Here is a 16,459-nt window from a genome sequence, read left to right on the forward strand (position 1 = left end):
CTTCAGGAAGTTGTTGTGTATTCTTTAGCCAAGATTTATGGTGTCCAAGAATAACATAATGGTATTAAACTGGTGTCTATTGAACGTTATCACGCTGAATTCATAATAGTTATTCAAAATACAATTGCAGAAGGCATCGGCATTCTTCCACGAGTTCAAAATTCAAAATTAAGTCATGAAGTGGGAATTTTTAAATGAACGAGTATTAAAATGAGCCTTATGTAAGAGTATTATACATTATTTTCTCTGATTCACTGATTTTCCATAGAAGTGATGGAATATTTCCATAAATATCGTTTAGTAAATTTTTCATTGGAAAATGTTGGTTGACAGAACTGTTTTCTGTATCAAAATCTTGACATATAATAGATAAATTGGAGACAGGAGAGTTTCGAGTACCAACCAAGAAACTAAGATATTCCCGCACTATTTTTTCTATCAAGTATGGAAGAGACTTAGAGAAAGGCAATTTCCCCCTGAGTTTGTAAAAATGGTTGTTGAGTAAATTACTACTATGAATTCACAGTTTTATAACATTCTCGGCATCAATTAATGAACATCGTTCAAAGAAAAATGAGGAAAGCATTAATGTGAAGACACTGTTTTGATTGCCCAAAAGCTAGTTGAACAAAAAACCGTTTAGAACCATTTGCATATGGGTGGTCTCAAGAAGAAGCTCGATGTATGGGTACCACACGAGTTAAAGTAAAAAACCTCATCGACCGAATTTTCATCTGCGAATCGCTGCAACAAAATCGACCCATTTTTGAAACGGTTGGTGACTGGTAATGAAAGTGGATCACTAACGTTAACGTCAAGCAAAAACGGTCGTGGTCGAAACCGTGGTGAGCCGGTGGAAACGGTGACCAAGCTAGGATTAATGGCCAGGAAGGTTTTGCTGTGTGTTTGGTGAGACTGCCAGGGAATTATTTACTATAAGCTGCTTCCTTACGGCAAAACTGTTAACTCAGAACTGTACTGTTAACAATTGGATCATCTGAAGGAAGCAATCAGAAATTGTGTTCTATCAGGACAACGGTGGTACAATTCGATTTTATTATTCAACATAGTTGCCTTCGTGGGCGATACAGCGATTATAGCGATCTTCCAACTTTTCGATACCATTTTTCAGTACGATTTGTCTTTCGCTTTGAAGTAGGCCTCAGTTTCGGCATTTACTTCTTCATTGGTGCGAAATTTTTTTTCAGCGAGCATTCTTTTGAGGTCTGAGAACAGAAAAAAGTATATGGGGGCCAGATCTGGCGAATACGGTGGATGCAGAAGCAATTCGAAGCCCAATTCATGCAATTATGCCATTGTTTTCATTGATTTGTGACACGGCGCATTGTCTTGATGAAACACCACCCTTGTTTCCTTCAAATGGTGCCGTTTTTTAATTATTTCATCCTTTAAACGATCTAATAACGCTATATAATAATCGGTGTTGACGGTCTGGCACTCAGTTGACTGTCGATTGGACTCCGGAGTGAATTGATGGAGCTCTGTTTCATCCATTGTCACATATCGACGCAAAAAATCAGGTTTATTACACTTAAACAACTTCAAATACTGCTCAGAATCATTAACGATCGATTAGCTCTCGCGCGGTACCCATTTTGCACAAAGCTTTCTCATGCACAAATATTCGTGAATGATATCTTCACAATGTCTGCTATCTTGATCAACTTCATTATACGGCTATTCAAAATTACTTTGTGAACATTTTTCCGTTCGCCGTCTTCGGTGCTCATTTAACCACGTTTAAACTTAGCACACCAATCAATGATTGGTTGATTCTCCTCGTGCCGACCACGGAAACTCTCCATCAAGCCAAGATTTTGCTTCAACTGTATTTTTTCCCTTCAAAGAGCAATATTTTATCAGCACACGAAATTCTTTTTTTCCATCTTTTTTCAATTAACAAAAGTAGCTACACTCACAATGCAATATCTCACAAACTGAAAGTCGGACTGCTGTCAAATTTTGATACGTATCGTTTGAAGGTTGGTACTAACTAAAAATCATATGAATTTAATACTAGCATCTGTGCATCAAACCGGGAACTTTTCAATTGACCTAATACTTGACCTGTATCGGATCATTCTGTTTATGGCCTTGTTTTTCATGCATAAGAAAAAATGGATTTATTTTTACTACACCTCATATTGGATACTTCATTTCACTGTTCCAAATGTGTAAAAATTGGTCGAATTAACCATTGTAATTTTTGTTACTTTTTTCTCTTTATACATATTTTTGTACACGAAATTCTTGTTATAAATTTTTTCTATAGGTACTGCCCACGTACAAGTTTTGAACTTTTGTGGGAAACAAAATGTTTATTTTTAATAGGTTTATACTATATTTACTGATTGTATAAAACTTTTTTGTTAATTTTTCTTTTGGGACAATAAAAATTATTCTATTCTATTCTATATTGTATTCAAAATTCAGGCTGACATTGTAACAAAATAATAAAGCGATCTATTCAGAGACGAGTGCTCGAAAAGATCATTTGTCATAAATATGTGGAAACCATAAACTCGGCGGTTTACGCATAATTCAAGCAAAAATTTCAAGATGAAATCGACCATAACCAGCTGAATTACCATTTTGGAATTGTTTCCAATATGTCACATCTGTCTCTTCGCTATCTATATCAATAACTTCGGTTTGGCATTATAAACCCCCCTGGAAGTGTCATACGTTTAAAGCACAATAAATTCGAAGAGTTAACACACGCTATTACCAATGTAACACCCTCATAAGAACAGCTTCGTTGTTATTGGAGGACCAGGACGTGTTGAATGTGGATGCTTCAGCAACATAGTTTATTTTTCTAGTATTATAGAAAAATTAAACGTTTTTTACGCTCGAATGGATGTAGGCAATTTGTGTTTTTCCCGTTGATGGGCGTTTGATGTTTATTCGGAATTACAGCGATTTGAGTATTATTCGAAGTGGCATCAAAGAAGTGAGAATTAGATCCTGATGATTTTTAATTTCGTTTTTACTGGTGGAAAACATGACGTTGGAGATGGTAAAACTTCTGCGAGCTCATTTTGCGGTTTTAATATTCGAGTTTGCAACCGTGGATGATGTTTCATTTCGCAAGGGAAAAGAAGCTGCTGCATAACTTTATTAATTTCTACTTCAGTTTTTCCTTTTGCAGTCGGAGTTTAGTACCGATTCATTTGAGTGGAAATGCTACACGACAATTTTTGTTCTGTTGTAATGAAGTTTCGAAACGTGTTGTCTTGATTACAAAATGGTGGTGAGAGCAGTATTAAGGTATATTTATTTCAGTATCGTAATGAGTTCATTACAGTTTTAAAAACAGTGCAGCATTGTTGCCCGTTATATTTTTCGTTTTGTGGTTGTCTACATAGACTACTTCCAATCCTATCAAAATTCAACACACATCAGTTGTCAATATAATATAATTTGGATTTAGTGAAATCATTTGAGACATTATTCGCAATTTCTCTTAATTCTGTTGGTGTAAAATCGATTTCGTTAGACATAATTCACGAATTTAATGCGTTTTTGTGAAGTATTTCAAAATTCGAAACGTACGATTCAAATTCATATTCCGTAATATGTCACTTTTCGTAACAATCACACCAACTGCCAAGATTTTTGATTTTTTATTGCCATTAGTTTTTAAGTTATAATACAAACTTTTATTTCTTTCAAATGTGAACCATAAGAATTTCTATTTTCAGAAATATATAACATGATATATAAATTCCTTACCAAATCATAAAAATCCTCAAAAGTTTCAGTTTCGCACGGCAACACAACCAAATGCCTATTTATAATAATCTGCGAACATCAGATAATTAATATTATCGGTGGCCACCAAGGTCTCCAGATTTAACACTGTTAGAGTTTTCTCAACATTTTAAAATTGATAAATGTTGATTTTTGAATATGACCAAAGGAAAAAATCTAACGATTTCAAATCCGGAGACCTTGATGGCAACAGAATATTTCAATTATATGAATCTCACTGATTATTAGATATAGGCACTTGGTTTATTTGTCTTGTGGAACTGAACATTATGATGATTCTTATGGTTTGATAAGAATCTGGACGTCCAATTTTCGATGACTTTTTCCAACATTTGTAGCCGTATATCAGCAATAACACGGCGAATGTTGCCTTCCAAATGGTCAAGGGTTTGTGGCTTATCCGCATAGACCAATGACTTTACATAGCCCCACAAGAAGTAGTCTAGAGGTGTTAAATCACAAGATCTTGGAGGCCAATTCACAGGTTCAAAACGTGAAATTAGGCAGTCACCAAACGTGTCTTTCAATAAATCGATTGTGCCACAAGCTGTGTGACATGTTGCGCCGTCTTGTTGGAAGCACAGCTCCTGGACATCATGGTTGTTCAATTCAGGAATGAAAAAGTTAGTAATCATGGCTCTATACCGATCACCATTGACTGTAACGTTCTGACCATCATCGTTTTTGAAGAAGTACGGACCAATGATTCCACCAGCCCATAAAACGCACCAAACAGTCAGTTTTTCTGGATGTAACGGTGTTTCGACATACACTTGAGGATTAGCTTCACTGCAAATGCGGCAGTTCGGTTTGTTGACGTAGCCATTTAACCAGAAGTGCGCTTCATCGCTAAACAAAATAAAATTGACGTAGTGCGCGATACGTTTTCCGCACAGAACCATTATTTTCGAAATAAAATTGCACTATTTTTTTTATTGAATTTATATAATCCTTCATATGGCAAAGTCTTTCGGTGAGCTAATAAAATAACCCTGTATAGATACAACAACACTTGTTTCAATATAAGAATAGTATCCTCAAGTGGCACGAAAAAAAACTTCCATAAAACTTTCATCCTTGCCACCTGAGGATGCTGTTATGCTTTTCTAGACTTTCACAGCAAATCCTGATCTGCTTTCTAACTTGTGATCTTCAGAGGGTTTGTGTGTGATAGAAATATAAAAACATCGAACAACTCTACGAAATACTTCGGAGATGAAATAAAATGTATGGGTTATAAAGGGTGTTTTTTTTAGAGCTATAGAACTGTAAATTGCAATAAAACAACGATGGATTATTCGATTGACATGAATTTTTTTTATCCGCAAGATAATCTTGTGGCATTACATTTTAAAAATTATTTCTGGCATATGACCGCCACGGTTGGCTCGGATGTAGTCCGATCTGGACGTCCAATTTTCGATGACTTTTTCCAACCTTTGTGGCCGTATATCGGCACTAACACTGCGAATGTTGTCTTCCAAATGGTCAAGGGTTTGTGGCTTATCCGCATAGACCAATGACTTTACATAGCCCCACAGAAAGTAGTCTAGCGGTTTTAAATCACAAGATCTTGGAGACCAATTCACAGGTCCGAAACGTGAAATTAGGCGGTCACCAAACGTGTCTTTGAATAAATCGATTGTGGCACGAGCTGCGTGACATGTTGCGCCGTCTTGTTGGAACCACAGCTCCTGGACATCATGGTTGTTCAATTCAGGAATGAAAAAGTTAGTAATCATGACTCTATACCGATCACCATTGACTGTAACCTTCTGGCCATCATCGTTTTTGAAGAAGTACGGACCAATGATTCCACCTGCCCATAAAGCGCACCAAACAGTCAGTTTTTCTGGATGTAACGGTGTTTCGACATAAACTGGAGGATTAGTTTCACTCCAAATGCGGCAGTTTTGTTTGTTGACGTAGCCATTCAACCAGAAGTGCGCTTCATCGCTAAACAAAATAAAATGCGCGATACGTATTCCGCACAGAACCATTATTTTCGAAATAAAATTACACTATTTGCAAGCATTGTTCAGGCGTGATTCTATTCACGATGAATTGCCAAACCAAACTGACAATAAATCATTTGACTGCTGTTAAATCGGTCTCCATCTTGAAGAGTAATGCCAACTTAAAGTTATATAATTCGAAAAAAAACACCCGTTACATATGAAACGTTTTCGTAATCGCATTGGTGGCAAAGTTCTTCAATCTCCTCTCTTCTCTGAACTTCCCTCATTGTTATTCCGTTTTAACTCCAAAACGAATAACAGAATGATGTTGAACTAATAAGTCGAGAATATAATTAATTTAATGCCTATGGCTATGATGATGATAAGATATACGAGAACTTGATATTATACGTTATTCCCCTTTCTGACGCCGTAAGGGATGAAAATAATGTAATTTTAGAATATCGGTTATTTTGCTGTTTGGGCTGTTTTTCGCATAACTAGGTGAATGTGTCTCACAGTCTGCTTGTCCGATGATGAAATTTGATATTAATAGGGTGTTCCTTCCTAAATTAGAATTACAAAGGAAAATGAGAGATTCCTCGGATAATTTCAAGAAAAAAAGTCTTGTTGAGCCCGCAAATGCTTTGTTTTCGATGTAAAGGGTGTTTTTTTAGAGCTATAGAACTTTAAATTGCAATAAAACAACGATGGAGTATTAGATTGACATGAATTTTATTTATCCGGAAGATAATCTTGTGGCATTACATTTTAAATATGATTTCTGGCATATGACCGCCACGGCTGGCTCGGATGTAGTCCAATCTGGACGTACAATTTTCGATGACTTTTTCCAACATTTGTGACCGTATATCGGCAATAACACGGCGAATGTTGTCTTCCAAATGATCAAGGGTTTGTGGCTTATCCGCATAGACCAATGACTTTACATAGCCCCATATAAAGTAGTCTAGCGGTGTTAAATCACAAGATCTTGGAGGCCACTTCACAGGTCCAAAACGTGAAATTAGGCGGTCACCAAACGTGTCTTTCAATAAATCGATTGTGGCACGAGTTGTGTGACATGTTGCGATGTCTTGTTGGAACCACAACTTCTGGACATCATGGTTGTTCATTTCAGGAATGAAAAAGTTAGTAATCATGGCTCTACCGATCACCATTGACTGTAACTTTCTGGCCATCATTGTGACAACTGTTAAATCGGTCGCCATCTTGAACAGTAATGCCAACTTAAAGTTATATACCTCGAAAAAAACACCCGTTAGGTGAATGTGCCTCACATTCTGCTTGTTCGATGATGAAATTTGATATTAATAGGGTATTCCTTCCTAAATTAGAATTACAAAGGAAAATGAGAGATTCTTTGGATAATTTTAAGAAAAAAAGTCTAATAAACATGAGCACGCAAATGCTTTGTTTTCGATGTACAAGGTGTTTCTTGTAGTCTTTCTTTTTTTTGATGATTATACCGGTTTAGCAAATCTTTATCATTCTTTATTACAGATTGTGTAAATAAATAAGTACTATAACTTATAATTAATTTATTCATCACAGCTTACTTATTGGATCATTATAATTTGGAGTATTGAGTAGAATTTTTCCTCTAAATCAGTAGCAGACGAAACAACAAGGAACCAAAAAAGTAGTACTGGATCAAAACTTTCTCTTTATATTTTTCTAAACTACCAGTGGTCCAAAGAAGTTCTTGGAAAAAGAAGCGGATATTGTTCCAGAAAAAATATCATCCTGAAAATTTGCATTCAAAATCACCATATGACAGGATGAAAACTTCTAATTGGAATAACTATGCCAAATTTAAGTAAAATATTTTGTGAAGAGAAGGTACTATGAAAAAAACTTGAAAAAAAACAAACTTTAACACGCTGTATCTCGAAAGAGATCATTTGCGGGCCCATACATATGCGATTTTTTTAAAATTATTATAATTGAGAACTCTAACATTTGTATCTTGCTATTAAGGAACACCCTGAAGGTTCAGGTTGGGTCGAAAAAGATTTCGTATGAATTTCACCTTTTTTGAATATGGGGTACATTAAGTATGCGTAGTTTCACACAGATTGCATGCTTATATTTCATGATTATAAGTTGGCACTCCTACCCCCTGTCACGTATTTATCATAAAGTAATAAACATAGATAGAGGGAGTATACGCAATTTTTACATGTTCCCAACATGGTTAGATTACATTGTCGGATTGTGATATATTTTCAAATCCACAATTTCACTATATCGTTAAGAATGTATATTATATTGAATGAGATTTGAGTGATTCCCAATTAAATATGCAAATTTGAATATTTGGAATCCGATATTTTTCCTGATTATCGAATTTATAATAAGCAGAATATTTATTATTTTCTTAAACTATCTGCTGAAATCCAAGGTTTGGCAACTATTGCTTTCCTAGTGTCATTCGTTGTTTCACGTCGTTTGGCGCGCTTGAAGTTTGTTTTCTGAATTTCTGATATATTTAGGTATTCATCTCAATATATTTTGAGTTGATATGAAACGTTGATTCACTATGGGACATAAGAAGTATGTTCTTTGTGGAGAAACTCGCGAATTGAGTGAAATATCGTATCACTGATATGTTTTCATTTCTGCGCGCTTCATATCGAATTTGATAGTCCATGTTGGGGACAAAATTTTTTACTGAAAATGACATTTGCTCCCTTTATCATATAGAAAACTGTTCTGCCACCAAAATTTTTCAATGCAGAAATCAGTAAACGATATTTATTGGAATATTCCATTAATCTCAATAAAAATTCAGTGAATTAGAGAAAATGTATAGCTCATAGTAAACCACACCTAGCTGGTCCCACCATATACAGAGCATGAGCTTGGCGCCATGAATATTTGGCTTGGCCGTCGATGATGATGCATGGCCGGGTAGTCCCCATGATTTTCTTCGCTTCGGATTATCGTAACGGATCCACTTTTCATCGCCAGTCACGATACGATGCAGAAAACCCTTTCTTTTATGTCGCTGAAGCAGCTGTTCGCAAGTGAAAAAACGCCGTTCGACGTCTCTCAGCTTCAGTTCGTACGGCACCCAATTTCCTTGCTTTTGGATCATTCCCATGGCTTTCAAACGCTTGGAAATGGTTGTTCGGTCAACTCCCAATGCTTCAGCAAGTTCTTCTTGTGTTTGACACGAATCTACATCAAGCAAAGTCGCCAATTCTTGATCTTCAAAGATTTGCGGCCGCCCGGAACGCTCCTTGTCTTCCACGTCGAAATCGCCACTTTTGAAGCGTCGAAACCATCCGCGAACACTTGAATCATCGACACAACCTTCTCCATAAGCTTCCTGAAGCAACGGATGCGCCTCGGCAGCAGATTTCTTCAAATTGAACCAATAAAGTGAAACTTCCCGCAAATGACGTCGACTCGGCTCAAATTTCGACATTTTCACGATTTCAAAAATTCATGATGCGAAAAAATTTCAACTAATGTGTTAGTGTGGAATTGTTGACAGATGAATAAGCTTTGATTATGACATATGTAACCATTAAATACTCGCACAGTATTGGTGGCGCCATCTCTTACAAAAAACAGGAAAGACTTATTCACACACCTGATATAATACACGTGCAAATTGCTCATTTTAACACTCGTGTAAGAATATCAATGCATTCTGGAATTGTATCATAAATAACTATTCTATTTCAATAAGTTGAAAAAAAAAATTATATCAATTTAACTAGAAACATCAATCAATACACGTATTCTGACAGGAGAATCCTCCAATTATTTGGAATCAAATGATAGCATGAATAGCTAATATAACAGAAAGTATTCAGTACCTCAAAATCAGTATTTGATCGTATTTTCTACGGAATAAATTAGGAATTAAGTGAAATAAACAATCGCTTGTGAGGCAGATGGTAATCGTGTTCTGATTGAATTCAATAATGTAATGAATAAAGGACAATCGGCTTGTTTTCGATTACCCTTTGGGAAAAGGATTCTCCTTCGTATTAAATATACAAGCGGGGAAGACGAATGTCTTGGAAGGAAGATCGTGGAAGGAATATAGATCGAGAAAAACTCGGTGCTAAATCACTTCATTCACGCTTAAATCTTCTCGCCTACATTGGGATGTAAATATGATTCTTTATTGATGAATCCTTCAAGCAACAGAATATTTTTTAGCGCCATAAATTAAATTTTCCTTCACGTCCATGAAAGAATTCTTCTTATGCGATATTTTTTAGGAGATTCTTAATTCAAATTCTTCAACTTGTCGCTGCCCCGAAGAAATGGAGCTCCTTCGCCATTTTGCAACTTATTACATCTCTCTCTTTGACTTGAACTTTTTGTTCGAATATATCTAAGGAACTTTCACATTTAGGAATCTCCAGAAAGGTTTCTACGTAGAAAATTGGGTCCCTTGGAAATATGAGTGGAATTTGTGAAGTGATTATATGGTATTTCTGCTTTGAGCATTAAAATTGATGATTTATTGTTCAGGGCACAATCTCTTCCAATTAATAATGCAAGTTCGATAAATTCTCTATTCGGCTTCATGACTGAGCACGGGGTTCATGCGTTTAGGAAAGGTAGAGAAATATTTCAAATTCAATGATAATAGATAAACCTTATGTTGCTGGGTAGTGTTATTGAAATCAAGTTTACTTCATACTTGAAATGTGATCGAAAACAGGATTTGAATGAATTGAGGTCTAGAATCTTCATAGGACTTTATACCATACCATTACACTTCTGTTTGTCGGATGAGATCTAATTGTTACAGTGACGAGAGAGTAGAACAGATTTCCTGAGGCAGAACCATTTGTTCTGGCATACCTTATAGAACAAAATCGTGCCGGAATATCTCAGTTCCACATAGAATTCGTGGTTATATTTCATTATTATTTGTTGGTACTCGAAAATATCCTTTCGAGAATTTATCAATTATCATTTAAATTTGTGATACAGTGAACAGTTCTAACTAACCTAACCTAACCAAATTTTTTCAATGCGAAAATCACTAAATGATATTCATGGAAATTTTCATTAATTTAAGAAAAAATCAGTGAATTGAAGAAAATAAAGTATAATACTCGCACAGAAGGCTCATTTCAACACTGGTTCATTCACCACTTCACGTTTTTATGTTTTTCAATTATGAAAATCACTAGAAACAATTTTTTAAGAAACTAAACCTGTAGCTCTATTGAAAAGCAAAATGGCATCTCATATTCAGATTCAGATACATCACTTTGTATATGGTTACAAAATGGTGAATGTACATATTTCACAAACAAGAAATTCCATTCTCTACATTCTACTAGAAAATATTGACATATTTTGCTTGACAAAAGTTTTTTTTGATCATATAATAACTCTGAATATCGTTATACATAAGTTCATTTGTATTTGCTCGGAATTTGTTCTTATCAAAATAAATCGTCTATTAGGTATGATTGAAAAATCCATAGGTTTTTAAATAAAAAACGATTCATAAAATTATGAATATATCTGAATCTCTTCATTCTACGTCAGTGAAGAGTAATGGAAAGTATTTTTGAGCTAGCTTGCATCAAATTCCAAGTAAATGGTTCTCATAGTTTGCGACAAAAAGGTATAACTCGTTATTTTTTGTCAGTTGAAATTGTATTTCTAGACAAAAAAGTTTATGTAAAAAAGATATTTAGGTACAATATTTTCATAATTTAGATATTCTACTAGTATTAGATTGATTGGTCGAATGATGAAGGATTCGACCTTTATATTGTAATTTTGAAAACCGCTTATACAAAAATGAATACTACTCTTGTTGGTTCCCAAAAAAAAGAACCAGAATGGGGTATCAGATTTTGTCTATCTCCTCTGATTTAAAAGTTGTAGTGGTAAAATATCGAAATATGCCCATTCTGTACAAGGTGTTTTACGTCACTGAATTTTATGGCTTATTCTTCATGCAAAATTGAAAAGTGACCAATCAATATGAAAGTAGTCTTCACGGGCTATCCAAATATATTAATGGAAAAACCAAGGCATGGAAAGTTATTGAGGAAAACTAGTTTTTTTCTAATTTTTTTTTTGCAAAATTGACTGGTTTTCAAAATAAGATGGTCTATGAACAATTTCTCACCGTTTGTTCATTCATTTAAACTTATTTTAATCGAGAATGAAAACTTAAAAATTTGGCAATCAAATATTTATAGAAACAGATATATGTAGATATTTTCCGAATATGGAATCAGAATTTAATTTTAAATGGAATAGCTTTAACTAAATATAAAACCACCACTATGATTACATATTTGGATTCAGAATCGATTGAAAATTCAGAAAATATGCAAAAATATCATGAAATATATTTTGCAAGAAAAATCTTCTGTTTTATTGAAAACCGGAAGTTCAAATGGGTAAACAATTTGTGAGAAATAATCTCTAGACCTTTTTATTTGGAAAATCAGTCAAATTTGGAAATTATTTTTTTTAGAAAAAAGGTTTTTCCTCAATAACTTTCCCTGCCTTGGATCCATAATATTTCCGATAACATATTCGAATAGCCCGTAAATAATAGTATCATTTTGATGGGACACTTTCCAATATTGATCAAAGGATAAGCCACCAAATCCAGTGACCCTATCACGTGAAACACCCTGTACATAAAAAATTAACGATTCAGATCAATTTATTCCTTGTTTTTTTGGCGCGAAAAGTATTTTTATCATATTTGTGTCGAAAATTGGCAGATTCAGAACGGTTGTTCAATAGATATTATTTTCCTCCTGAATTTTATAGGACCCCTCACTTTTTTCAAAACATTATTTCTTAAATAAGTACTCACATACTAATTCTCAGACACCCTATTGATTATTCTGTTTATGCTGAATGAAATTTGCTTAAGGAAAAATTTTTTCGCACTTCCGCAAAAATTGAATTACGAACCCGAAAGCCAATCAGAAAGTTACGGAGATTATCAATTCATGACGAAACTTTCGCAAAGAAAAACCCGAATACAAATAAAAAATTCCAAGGATCCTCATAGAAATTCAAAAAGGTTTCCTATATTCATGAATTATTCGGTCCATAAAAAATATTATTTTTTTTCTCAAACCCCCCCGTGACCAACTCACCTTGGAGCAGTCCGCAAGAGCAATCCTTCAGGAAGAGAGCGTCCCAATCAACAGGTAGTAGAATCTCGGATCAGGACCCGGTCGGCTTTTGTTTGACGCACGTCGCAAGTCGCGCAACACGGTTTACGCTCACCTGCGTGAGATCTAGACGTCTGGTTTCGTTTGGGTGCACGCAGGTTGTGAACGGCGGGCAGACCACGAATTGTACATATATAGGGTACGTTAGCATGCGCGCACCGACGTCCGACACGTCAACTGTCATTCATGATGTGCTCAGACGTTGACGTCTTGATTTCGATCGGACGTTGATTGGTTTGTCCGTCCAGTTTTGCGTTTCGCCGAGAGGAAAGTCACGAATCCAGATTGGATTTTTTCTACAGGGTGGCTGAGTTGGTGAGGTGGTAGCCAGAAAAAAAATTTCGGGGAGTTCGTTGTAGAGGAATAGTTGAAAAACATCAAGTTATAAAATAAGGACAAAAAGAAAAGAAATAATCTATTAGGTACCGGATTTTTCACCATAATATGACCCCCGCTTCAATTTTGTTACTAAAGGAGGTACAAAAAAATGTTTTCTACAAAAGTTTCACGGAATCGACTAGTGTTTTTTAAAATGATTTCACAAAACGAAATATATTCAGAGGGGGCAACATATTGATTGCAACTTCATTTTTCCAAATAGGACATCCTGTATATTTTTCTATATTTGACTAGCTCTTTTTCCCCTTACTTCGAATATATAACATATGTTTGGTCTATCTCTCTTATTCTGAGTAACACAGAGTTTAAAATTTTAAGAGCCACCTGGCATGTTCAGTAATCAGTTTTCAAGTGGTAGGCTGCGATAACTCAAATTACCCTTTTTTGAGTTATCTCGTTGGCAACGATACGACATACGTTTTTCACTATAAATTGGAATTCGATGATTTTGATGCAACTCCATATATTCTCTCCTTGTAGCTTTCTTATTTTTATTGTTCTTCACATAAAGTGAAAATATTTCAAATTTTTCCTCTTCTGTATAGTGCGGATTCGATGAATAGTTTCATTCAATGACAAACGTATGTCATATATCGTTGCCAACGAGCTAACTCAAAAAAGGTCATATTGAATTATCGCAGCTTTCCACTTGAAAACTGATAACTTAGCTTGCCAGGTGGTTCTTAAAATTTGAAACTCTGTGCTACTCAGAATAAGAGAGATAGGCCAAACAAATGTTATATATTCGAAATCAGGGGAAAAAGAGCTAGTCAAATATATAAAAATATAAAGGGTGGCTCACTCTGTATATATTTCATTTTTTGAAATCGTTTTAAAAAACACTAGTCGATTTCGTAACACTTTTGTAGAAAACATTTTTTCGTACCTCTTACAGTTACAAAGTTGAAGGGGGGGTCAAATTATGGTGAAAAACCCGGTACATATGTCAAGTTAAGAAAACCATTATATAAATATACTAACTGACAAAAAAACTACAACACCCAGCAGGAGCTGTTTAAACTTTTTTTTTTCGCAAAACATAGACAGTAAAGCAAGAAGTAAATGATTGAAATTTGGAGAAAAAACGAAGGGTTTACAATTTTTTTCAATAAATTTGTTAATAATGTGTTTGTCCACCGCGATTATCTATACACTCCCCAACACGTCTCGGCATTGATGCAATAAGATGGTCCATTTCTTCTTGAGGGATACTATCCCAAGCTACATGTACTTAATCTCTCAGAACCGCCAAAGTCCGTGGGGGCTGAGGTGAATTTTCAAGCCTTTCACCCATGGTGTCCCAAACATGCTCTATTGGCGAAAGATCGGGGGATCTGGGCGGCCATGGCAGAGGATTCACATGGGTCGCTTCGAAAAAGTTTCAACTAACTCTGGCAACATGAGGTTGGCATTATCTTGCTGAAATTTTAGATTCTCGAGCCGGTTTGAGTGAGGGAGAATACATGGCTCCACTATTCCGTGAAGGTAACGCAGCGCTGTCATGTTACCTCGAATTAAGACTAAAGGTGACCTACTTTCTTGTGCAATACCACCTACTGTCCGGTGTACATGACGCTCAACATCATACTTAGGTTCACGTCTTTCTCCCCGACGTCGTCTAACCCTTCTTCGGCCATCATGTGCACCCAAGTAGAATCGAGATTCATTAGAAAAGACGATCTGATGCCATTCCACATTCCAATGTTGACATTCTCTGCACCACTGTAATCGTTGCCGGCGATGCTCAACCGTCAGAGGTAACATAAGATGAGGTCGATAATGCTGCAGTCCAAAAGACCTTATCCGGCGGTAAACCGTTCGGGCAGTTACAGGATGGCCTTGTTCTCCTAACCACTCATCAACCAAAGATCGAGTTGTCGCAAATCGGTCTCTAATGGCCATTAGTCTTCAACGTCGATCTTGAACTTCATTTGTGCCCCTTCGACGTCCGGTGCCTACTCTTCTCCGATTTTGGGTATTATCAAACCACGCTTGACAGCATCTCAAAACTGTAGTTGGATTTCTGTTCGTACGATCAGCGATTTCTCGAAATGACAACCCCGTCTCCCGTAGACCAATAATTCGACCTCTGTCAAATTCACTTAGCTGGTGATAAATAAATACACGTGCTCTAGGCATTTCAACAACAACTAAACATCGACTCCGGATCTCCTCGAACAGCTGGTTTGTTGTAAAATTTGAAAAACTTGCAAAAAACGACTACAATCTTTAAGTAACAAAAATTGTTATGAAAAAACCTTCACGGTTTTTTCTCCAAATCCAATCATTCACTCCTTGCTATACTATCTATGTTTTACCAAAAAAAAATCAAAATTTAAACAGCTCCTTCTGGGTGTTGCAGTTTTTTTGTCAGTTAGTATAAAAGTATTTCAACTTTCAAGGGGTGTGCTTGTTCAATATCACTTAGTGTAAAAAGTCGATTTGAAACGATTTTCCTATACTGGAGGTAATATTCCCCATAAATCGATCAAAATAAACCTGCGGTCACCATATTTGTCCTCTGTCAAGTCGGAAATAGAACAAACGAATGAGTAGGAAGTGGCTAATATGTTTACACTCTTCAACGTGGGTTAATATTCTGCCTATAAATCAGAAGCACGCGCTTTGTAATCGAATTAAAAGGCCCACTGTGTGAAAAACGTAATGGCTGGAATTTTTTTGCCTGAAGGTAGGTATATGGTAGAAATGAATATAATAAGCTCTTTTGAAACAAAACTCGTCATTTCCATACCAGTGGCTGATTATAATATTAGGGATCCAGTTATTCTTTTTTTTTGCAGAATCACATCTGGAAGTTTTAAATACTCCACCTGAAATAATTGAATCTGCTCATACAATAACCGAAATTTTACTACCCGAGAAATCAAAAGGTATATGTATATGCAGAATATTTTACTCATATTATGGGCTGGAAAGAAGCAAAGAAATCTTTTTTCGTGATTCATAGCTGGAATGAAAATACATCTTAAGACATACATGTTTCAAATTGCAATAATTGTCAAATACAATGAATATTAGGCCAATTGAAAAGTCCCGGGTCTGATACACAGATGGCGGTGGAAGTATTAA

The 16,459-nt window shown here is 35.6% G+C and overlaps 1 protein-coding gene across 3 annotated transcripts in view; it reads right to left on the minus strand.

The window, feature by feature from the left end:
- The window catches only part of LOC123677358, a 104,528-nt gene extending 91,446 nt beyond the window's left edge, over nt 1-13,082 (minus strand). For all 3 annotated transcript variants that reach the window (XR_006747092.1, XM_045613824.1, XM_045613828.1), the window contains exon 1: nt 12,893-13,082. The gene's annotated coding sequence lies outside the window, so the exon portion shown is untranslated. The remainder of the gene's footprint in view (nt 1-12,892) is intronic.
- Nucleotides 13,083-16,459: the final 3,377 nt, after the last annotated feature.

This window comes from Harmonia axyridis, chromosome 4, assembly GCF_914767665.1.
Source record: "Harmonia axyridis chromosome 4, icHarAxyr1.1, whole genome shotgun sequence".
In the NCBI taxonomy this organism is placed as follows: Eukaryota; Metazoa; Arthropoda; class Insecta; order Coleoptera; family Coccinellidae; genus Harmonia; species Harmonia axyridis.